This window comes from Haemaphysalis longicornis, unplaced genomic scaffold (genome assembly GCF_048455015.1).
Source record: "Haemaphysalis longicornis isolate Haplotype H1 unplaced genomic scaffold, Haemaphysalis longicornis Haplotype H1 scaffold_8, whole genome shotgun sequence".
NCBI classification, from domain to species: domain Eukaryota; kingdom Metazoa; phylum Arthropoda; class Arachnida; order Ixodida; family Ixodidae; genus Haemaphysalis; species Haemaphysalis longicornis.
The window spans coordinates 66454654-66464452 of record NW_027526445.1 but is presented as its reverse complement, the minus strand read 5'-3'; the positions used below and the strand labels follow the sequence as shown (position 1 = coordinate 66464452).

General features: G+C 48.9%; 1 pseudogene; it reads left to right on the top strand.

The window, feature by feature from the left end:
• Positions 1-2276: 2276 nt before the first annotated feature.
• On the top strand, positions 2277-3505 carry LOC144148318 (uncharacterized; annotated as a pseudogene).
• The last annotated feature ends 6294 nt before the right edge of the window (positions 3506-9799 follow it).

Genomic DNA, 9799 nt, shown 5'->3' with positions numbered 1-9799 from the left:
CCGCCAATGATTTGGAGCATATAAAAAGGGGGGAGTAAAATCCGAATTTCTGAGAGTTGGATAATTGCAAGATGTCAACTTCAAAGAACAAAAAACACCAAACATTTCCTAACAAATAAAATCCGAGAAACACCCTTGGATTTTTACCAGAAAAAACCGAAACGGTGAACCCTAGTCATGACAGCCACTCTGAACAGCAAAGCTCTTTAGGTCGAACGTTATCCCTATATCCCTGTAAAACACTCGCAGTCTCAACAAGAAAATGTCGGTAGGGAGGTCGCTGAAGTCTAACAAGGGACGTTTCCACCGTAACGCCGGCACCTAACCACTCGGCTAACCAAAACGCCGAGCGGTAGGGCGATAGCTGCGGCGGGGAACAATACCATGTGCACCAAATTAGAAAAAAAGACGCTTTCAGTGGTTGGAATTGAACCTCGGTTCTCCGAATGACGAAACCGGCGTCTATGTCATGTATCTATAAACGATTTCCGGCCGCAAGGCCGTTATTTCGGGTTCGTATTGCGGGCGTCGTATTCGACTTTGCCGCGGGTATTAGTGCGTGCTAACTCGGTCCACATTGGGAGGGATGTGAAAGCCTGCGACGAAATGCGAGCCTGCTGGCCCTTGAGAACTTTGAGCGGCAAGTTCAGAAATAAATGGGAGCTTGAACAGCTGGGTCCCCGAAGGAGGAACAAGAGCCCGTGGCTCTGTTCTTCCTCCAGCCTTGCAGCACTACTGAAAGCTGCGCCACTTTTTTCTTGTTTGTTTTGTGCTATTGTTAGTTTTTCGTTTATGATCCCCACATACGCTTCCATCCCTCTACAGGAGAATCTGTGACGAGAAAAGAGATGCACGAGAAAGATGGAATTTGAAAGGCGACTTATAGTGCTCTGGAGCTGTCTTAAAAACTGTGGCTTCATACTTTTAAGATAGCCTTGGAAAAAAGGCGTGCAATATTTTTCCTGCGACTTTTGATTTCACGGACTAAATGTATAACAGATATTTTAAACTCGACCGATCACATTCCCAATAGACATACTTGCAGAGAGTTGACGCCCAAGATCCAAAACACCCACGTAATGCAAAACTGACATTGTATTCCCACGTGTAACTGTTTCCCATTTTTGAAAATTGTGCGTTTTTTCAATATTCATCGGGTACATTCAAATATGAGAGGAATCATCTTCATACCGGGAAATCCTTGCACATTTCACCGTGAACGCAGGTATACAATAATCTTTGATCACTGTACACAAGCCAGCCTACTAAAGGAAATAAAGAATGAAATATTTCACGCCTCAAGTAAAATCTTCGAAAGGAATATTTGAACCTCCTTATTTGAATTGCACAATCATCCCCAAACTCACGAAAGCCTGAACTTCAGCCCAGTGAAAAAGACTACGGACGTCCTGCTCTAGAACATCGTTTCAATTGTGCCGACACTCGACCGTATTAAAGCTGCTACTCTGCTGAAGCCCCTCTGACAATCGAAGACGTCACTGCTATCCGCCTCAGTAACATAAAGATATAGTAATGTAGCCAAAGAAGGCGCAGGTTTCGCCAATGAAGAAAGTTTATCATAGCAAACTTGTGCTCCACTAAGAAGTAAAAGTAGACGCAATCAGAGAAGGAGCAGCCACAAATGTATCGTGCACAGGCGAGTGTCGGAGAATCTAATGATTCTGGGCTGGCTGTGTGTGCATTATCTTTTTGTGTATTTAGTTCCGAAACTGTCAATTTACATGCCGAATATCAGCTATCAAGTGTGCACATTATAGTTTAGTGACGATAAGGTGAAATACTCTCCTTATAAAATATTGTCACGGGACAATGCAGCACAGCGCTATGACCCAAGGGAAGTGATGACAAAGAAGCGCACGGTGCGCACCTAGCCAGGACGCTGTCAAGTCTGCCTCCAACATAATGTAAATAGACCGGTATCTATCTGTACAATGTCTCGCCTCATCTGTCCTACCGTCATATTAAAATATTGTTACGCACACCATCAGTGCCGTATATTCGCCGATGCGTTTATGACATTTCAACGGTCAACCCTGAGCAAGCTGATTGGAAGAAGAGGAGAACGAGGTTGCACTCCGGCTTGGCACCATCATTCACGGACCGCTCTACCATCTACGCTCGTCCTACACCATCCGACCTCACTAAATAAATCCATCTCATAACAGTTTCGTGAAGGTGCGGGGTACGCCACGTCGGACCTCCAGGATTTCCGCCGCAGCCGACGTGTCGCGGGTCTGCCACCGCTGTCTCCTACGATGCCTCAAGGTGGGAACACTGTGCCGGCCTCCACGCCTGGCTGGCATCCCCCGCGAGAGCCCCGAATGTTCACTGGGAACGCCGATGAGGACGTTGAGGAATGGCTGACGCACTATCGGCGAGTGAGCCGGTACAACCGCTGGGATACCGCTGCACAACTCTCGAACGTCGTGTTCTGGCTATAGATGAGACTGCCCTGACCTGGTTTGAGAACAACGAAAGCGAGCTCACAACCTGGGACCGTTTCGTCGAAGAAATTTCAGCCCGCTTTGGCGACTCCGTCGGAAAGAAGAAGCAGGCTGAACAGACGTTGCTGCATGGCGCCCAAGTCCCAGGTGAGACATGCACCACCTACACTGAAGAGGTGCTAAAGCTCTGCAGACTCGTCGACCCGCAAATGTCTGAGGACGATAAAGTGGGTCACTTATTAAAGGGGATCGCTGAAGACGTCTACAACTTTTTAATAGGGCGTGAAAAGTTGGAATCGGCGTTAGACGTTGTCCAGCACTGTCGAACCTTCGAGGCGTTGAAGAGGCGTCGTATTACGCCAGAGTTCGGTCGCTTGGCTAATGTAACTACTGTGGCAAGCGTTGATGTGACCCCACCACCGGACTTCGCTGAAACTATCCGGCGCATCGTCCGCGCGGAGTTGCTGCGACACCAAGAGCCTCGGCGCTATACTGACGGCTTGCACGTTCACGAAAGTTACGTGCTGCAAGATGTACAGGCCAATAGCCTCTCGCCTTCGAGTGCTCAGTTCCGTGAACCGAGCTATACGCCTCGCAACGAAAGCCCGCAGCGCCTCGACAATTGTGATTCAACACGTTACAGTCACGACGTCCAGAAGTTCTCTCGGCGCCCTCAACGTCCAACTTACGACCAGCGTCCTCGGCGCCCGGCTTATGATCGCCGTTTTGATGGCGTCTACGAGAGATCCTTCCCTCCCCGTGAGCGTGACCTTCCCGTCTGCTACAACTGTGGTTTTGAGGGCCATATTTCTCGCTACTGCCGCCGTCGCCGCCAAGCGCCACGGTACCAGCAAACTCCCATGTGGAACCACGCGAACGCCCGAAATGCCCGCTACGACACTCGTCTGCCAACAGCTTTGTTCTCCGAGGCACCACCGCGCCGCGATTCACCGGCTTCCGACCGCAGCTTAACCCCACCCGCTTCACGACAGCGGCGTTCACCATCACCCCGGCGTCGGTCATTGCCGCCGGAAAACTAGCCAGCGCGGCCAATGGAGGTGAGGCCGCGTCACAACTGTCACGTGAAATGCCTCTTACCGGACAGCCTAACTGGGAACTACCTTCGTCTGTATCAATGCTAAAAAACACAGTGGAAGTATTGGTCGATGGCACCCGAACGATGGCTTTGATCGATACGGGTGCAACAGTGTCGGTAATGAGTTCTGCGTTTAAATCCCGTCTTGGCCGCAAAGTAATGTTTCACTGGGACAAAATGGTAGCATTTCAAGGTGTCGGTGGTGAGTCCATATGCCCACTTGGTATCTGCTCAGTGACTGTTTCGTTTGGCGGCCACACATTCAGGGCGGAGTTTGCAGTATTGCCACGGTCAACTCACAATGTGATTTTAGGTCTAGACTTCTTGAAGCAGTGTGGTGCCACAGTTGACTTTCGTAATGGGGAGATATATGTCGACGGGACCACCCTATCTGCCCTTGTAGAAGATTCTTGTCCCGATACCACCCACGCACTCTGCGTATTGAGCGACACCATCATGCCGGCGCGGTCAGCCGCATTCGTGTCAGTCCTTTGCACGGAAACTGATCTGGATAAATTTGTAGCTTTGCTGGAGCCGATTTCCCTAAACTGTGCAAAGAAAAATGTATTGGCGCCTCGATCGGTTGTTACGGTAAACAGGGGACAAACCTCTGTGGGGACTATCAACTCTTCGCCCGAACCCACTCTACTTCCACGCGGGCTGAAACTTTCCGAAGCGATCGAATATGTTTCAACTTCAGTAGGAGTTTTGTCCGAAGCCATAAATCCGTCCACTGATCCTTGACCGGTGGACCCTGCCAAATTGCAAAGTATGATCGACGAATCCCTTGAACCAGAAAAACGCCATCTGTTGGTTGCCGTGCTTACACAATACTCACGCGTATTTGACATCGGGCGAACACATCGATGCTCGTCAATACCGCCCACACGGACCCACCATTAAATACATACTGGGGAAGCCCGGCCCATACGACAAAAGCCGCACCGCGTTTCACCATCCGAGCGCAAGATTATCAATGAACAAGTATGAGACATGTTGCAGAATGGCGTGATTCAAGAGTCTTCAAGTACCTGGGCAGCTCCGGTGATATTGGTCAGAAAGAAAGACGGGTCAAGGCGCTTCTGTGTTGACTATCGGCGCCTCAACGAAATTACTAAAAAAGACGTCTACCCTCTTCCCCACATAGATGATGCAATAGATTGTCTTCATTCGGCTTCGTACTTCTCTTCAGTTGACTTGCGATCAGGCTACTAGCAAATTCCCGTAAACCCCGACCATAAAGAAAAAACAGCGTTTATCACACCCGATGGACTATTTGAATTTATAGTTATGCCCTTTGGACTCTGTAACGCCCCTGCTACGTTTGAGCGTTTCATGGATACGGTACTTCGGGGCCTCAAGTGGGAAGTGTGCATGTGCTGCCTCGACGATATCGTCATTTTTGGTCGCACATTTCGTGAACACAACACGCGCTTGGCCACTGTTTTGGACTGTTTAGAAAAGGCTTGTCTGATCTTGAACTCAAAAAAATGTCGATTCGGAGAGCGGCAAACTCTTGTCTTAGCCCTCGTTGTCGACAAACATGGCGTCAGACCAGATCCACACAAGATACGAGCCGTTAGCTGCTTTAAACAACCCACCTCTGCGAAGGAACTTCGCAGCTTCTTGGGACTTTGCTCCTATTTTCGTCGTTTTATACCTGGCTTTGCTGAGAGTCTTCTGCGGAAAAACGTTCCATTCAAATGGAGTACCGACTGTGCCGTCACTTTTCGTCACTTGAAACATCTTCTGACGTCCGGACCGATTCTCCGCAATTTTGATGCCCAGGCGCCTACTGAAGTTCACACCGATGCCAGTGTGGTTGGAGTTGGGGCCGTGCTTGTTCGGCGCCACAGTTATGGTGAGCATGTTATTGCTTACGCCAGCCGCACTCTCAGCAAGTCGGAGCGGAATTATACTGTCACGGAGCAAGAGTGTCTGGCAGTAATTTTTGCCACACAGCGATTTCGCTCCTATCTCTATAGGCATCCTTTTACCATCGTCACAGACCACCACTCACTCTGCTGGCTCGTCAACCTTCGCGATCCTTGTGGGCGGCTGGCACGCTGGGTTCTCCGTCTGCAGGAGTATGATTTCACCGTATCATACAAAAGCGGCCGCAAGCATGCCGACGCTGACTGCCTCTCCCGGCTGCCACTGGAATCAGTGGCCTCTGACGAAGACACCTTTGACCAGTATCTCGCCTCCTTTACGACATCTTTCCCTGAGCCGGCTGTTTTCAAAAGGGAGTAGTGCAACGACAAAACTTTGGACTCGCTTTTCGCTTTAGCCGATGAATCGAAGCCTACTAGTCGTTTCTGCGTACGAAACGAAATACTTTACAAGAAGAACTATTCGGCTGTCGGACCTCGTCTCCTACTTGTGCCAAAAAGCCTCCGTAGCGCTGTTCTAAGTTTTGTGCATGACGACGTCACATCGGGCCACATGGGGCTCGCGCGCACTCGGCACCACGCTCAACAACGGTTTTACTGGCCGAACATGCGCAAGACTATTGATCGCTATGTCGCCACTTGTACCCAATGCCAGCGGTACAAAAATCCAACAACTGCTCCAGCAGGACGACTCCACCCTGTTGACCCGCCAAGTCGTCCTTTCCAACAAGTTGGGATTGACTTGTTAGGGCCTTTCCCCCGCTCATCGCATGGACATCACTGGGTCATTGTATGTGTGGATTACCTCTCTCGCTATGCTGAGACGGCTGCTCTACAGTCTGCCACTGCTACAGAGATCGCCGTCTTTTTGCTTCGCTACATTTTGTTACGCCATGGACCACCCCAAGTCATAATCAGTGACCGTGGACGTCAGTTTACTGCAAATTTCGTTGAAGAGTTGCTCCGCCTTTGTTCTGTCTAATTTCGCCATGCTACGCCGTACCACCCTAAAACAAATCGACTGACGGAACGTACCAACCGCGCGTTAGCGATCATGTTATCTATGTATGTCAGCTCGGACCACAAGAACTGGGACGATCTGCTACCATTTATCACATACGCGTACAATACTGGGAAGCACGAAACAACCGGCTGCAGCCCCTTCTTCGTCCTTTATGTAAGGCAGCCCGGTAGCTGTCTCGACACGATTTTCTCTTTCTTCAACCATGACGATCCTTCCTTAGCTAGTACGCTCTGCCTTGCCGAAGAAGCACGTCGGCTTGCCCGCCTGCGAAACCTGGCCTCCCAGAAGCGCTCTAAGCAGCGTTACGACAGTCGTCGTGATGTAAGATACACACCGGGTGATTTAGTGTGGCTTTGGACACCACTGCGTAAACGCGGCTTGTGTGAGAAGTTCCTGCCTCATTACGTAGGTCCATTTGTTGTGCTACAACGTCCCAGAGATGTCACATACGTCGTCTCGCGATTGACTTCGACTGGCGGACAGAGCAAAAGAACGCAAGTAGTCCATGTTGGCCGGCTCAAACGTTGTGAAGAACGCTCCACAAGCTGACTCGCCCTGGGGGCTTCGTCTGCGACGGGGGAAATGTTACGCACACCATCAGTGCCGTATATTCGCCGATGCGTTTAGGACATTTCAACGGTCAAACATCTGAGCAAGCTGATTGGAAGAAGAGGAGAACGAGGTTGCACTCCGGCTTGGCACCATCATTCACGGACTGCTCTACCATCTACGCTCGTGCTACACCGTCCGACCTCACTGTAAATAAATCCATCTCATAACAATATGATAGCCTGTGCCGGATTAAAAAAAAATACCAGAAGACATCTTGGCTTGTAAAGCAGATAAGACACAGGGTGGGGCCAGACGCTGGAGGCACAACCTTTAAGTAAACAAAACAGACGGCTTCGTACCCCAATAAAAACTGAGTATGGCAAAGCATATTAGCATTACGGATATATTACTCCTTTTCCATCGAGTATAATTTGCAGTCCCGCAAACGCGGGGAGAACCTGGCTGGACCCTTTGGGATTCACTTTGCGTTAAGTAAGATCTCGTTTTCGGGGAAACACATGTCTCCTTAACAGTACCAGAGGCTTTCGCTGCTTTGAGCTAGTGAGTCACTGCAGACTGCAACGGGCTCAATCTAAGACTACGCCGATCATCACTTTCCACGAAACAGCCAGGAAAAATCACCTCGATATCAAAGGCGCTGTAATGGAAGCACGGAGAAAGTGAAGTTACCGTAAGAGGCCTCAAGACTTCGAACAAAAGGCAACAGGCTTCATTTGAATACGGTGAGCACAGCATCGCGCCACCAAACACACCAATGCCGATATGCGCTCCTGAAAATATAGCCCCGAAATCTTGCGGTAGAGGCCGGCCACATTCGCGAGTTTGCTGCGGATTTGCGCTTTGGCGCAGAGGTATCCGAGACGAGTCATTACCGGCGCTCCAGGGCGTAGCCTTCCGAGGAGTGCGAGCTTCGCTGCAAACGTTTTGGCTAACAGAGGGACAGAGGGACTCACTGTGAGACTATTAGACGGAGTCGAACGCGCTTAGAGACGGGCACACATTCCTGCAATCCCTCAACATATTCGAAAAGTTGCGGTAGCAATAAAAGTTGTCAAACAGCCAGCATGTGCGATGTTGGTGTACGGTTCGAAATCACGAACTTGCCTTCGTATTTGGGTGAACTGTGGCAGCGAAAGTATGGTAAACCCACCTTTCGTATTCGTCATCATCGTGTAGTTAGTAGCTCTGTCGGAAAAGCCGTAGTCCATAAATTGTCAGTGAGGCACCGAACGTTCCCCCAATCTTCCGTAACAGCTGAACTTTCAGATTGATAACACGAATATGATCTGAATTCTAAACATAACGTTTAACGCGCCGACACTACACACTCGATGAGGGGTGCCATAGTGAAGTGCTCCGGATAATTTTAAAAACTTGATAATCTTTAATGGCACCGATATCACAAACACACATGCGCTTTTGCTCGCCGCCAAGCAAAGCGTCTGCTGCATTTAAGACAAACATTCTTTATGTCATAAGTGCGAAGAACTTTTTTTCGTTGCCGCATTCGTGAATGAAATGCATTAGGCCCTGTTAACACTCAGCAACGAACCATTCAAAAATTTCTGCAACTCACGGAAAAAACTACGATAGGTTGTGTGTCTTGATGGATGCTGTTCTTACTTACCTTGTACGTAAATGGTGTGCAATATTACGGCATCATTTGCCTGAATACCTCAAAATCTATCTGATGTGATGCCTGCATGCAACTTGGTGTCGGTATTGTTTGATTATGCATAATTGTTTTTTTTTACCGAAATGTTTTGATTATGCCTACTCTGAATGTGCATGAAATGCTGCGATAATCCTGGCTCTTTACCTGTGAAAGTTGCGCATCTTTTCTGTAAATTTGAATGTGTATGCTCTCGCCTGTTATATTCCGCCTTGGGGATAGACAACGTTGTTTAAATAAATAAAATAAATGGAAACTCTATTTACCCCCAAAGAGAACCCTTGAATGCCAACCTTTAATGCTTCATGTGTCAAAATTTGGCTGTCTTACACGACGTTTTATGGGAGCAAATGTCCACCCACATGTACTACGTACAGGAGGATATCTAGGAAAGGTGTAGCGTGCGGCCAGTTTTCACTCCTGTGCTACTGGTTATGTATATTAAAACTTTTGTTATAGGCGGTCTGATTGCTGCATTTTCTCTCGTTCTCATTTCTGATCCAGCATCATTGATTTTACTCTGCTGCTCCTCTGAGGAACGCATGAAGCATTGCCTCCCGACGGCGCAGTGACGTGCGACCGGTGTTTGCAATTGCCACGTTGACGCTTGAAGTGCGGCGACTCGGCCCGCTGTTATCGCTCCATTTGGGCTTCGCACATGGGTCGCTGCCCGGGCGTCCTGAAGCGACAAAAATAAACCCCGCCACACTCTGTCCTTTCACTTTTATCTCGGCATTCTTACCGATTTCAACGGAAAATGCTCGCTGTACAAACAGCACAGTCGAATATCCCTTCCCCTAGTCATAAACAGCCATGGCTTAAAAGTTCGCCGGTAATAATACTGAAGCCATGAACTCAACAAGAAAGAGTAAATGGGGCTATTTAGAGAGCGAACTTGTGTTAGGAGTGACTAACGATTCCACAGCTAGAAAAACCCAATGCGGTCTTCAGTGGAGTCTTTCCGCTTGTTATATTGGCACAGCCCGAGGCTTCTTTCGTTCTTTACGTGAACCCACAATGATACAAAGTTACGTAGTACGAGTGGAAAATTTGGCGTGCAACGTTATAGTCATGCCA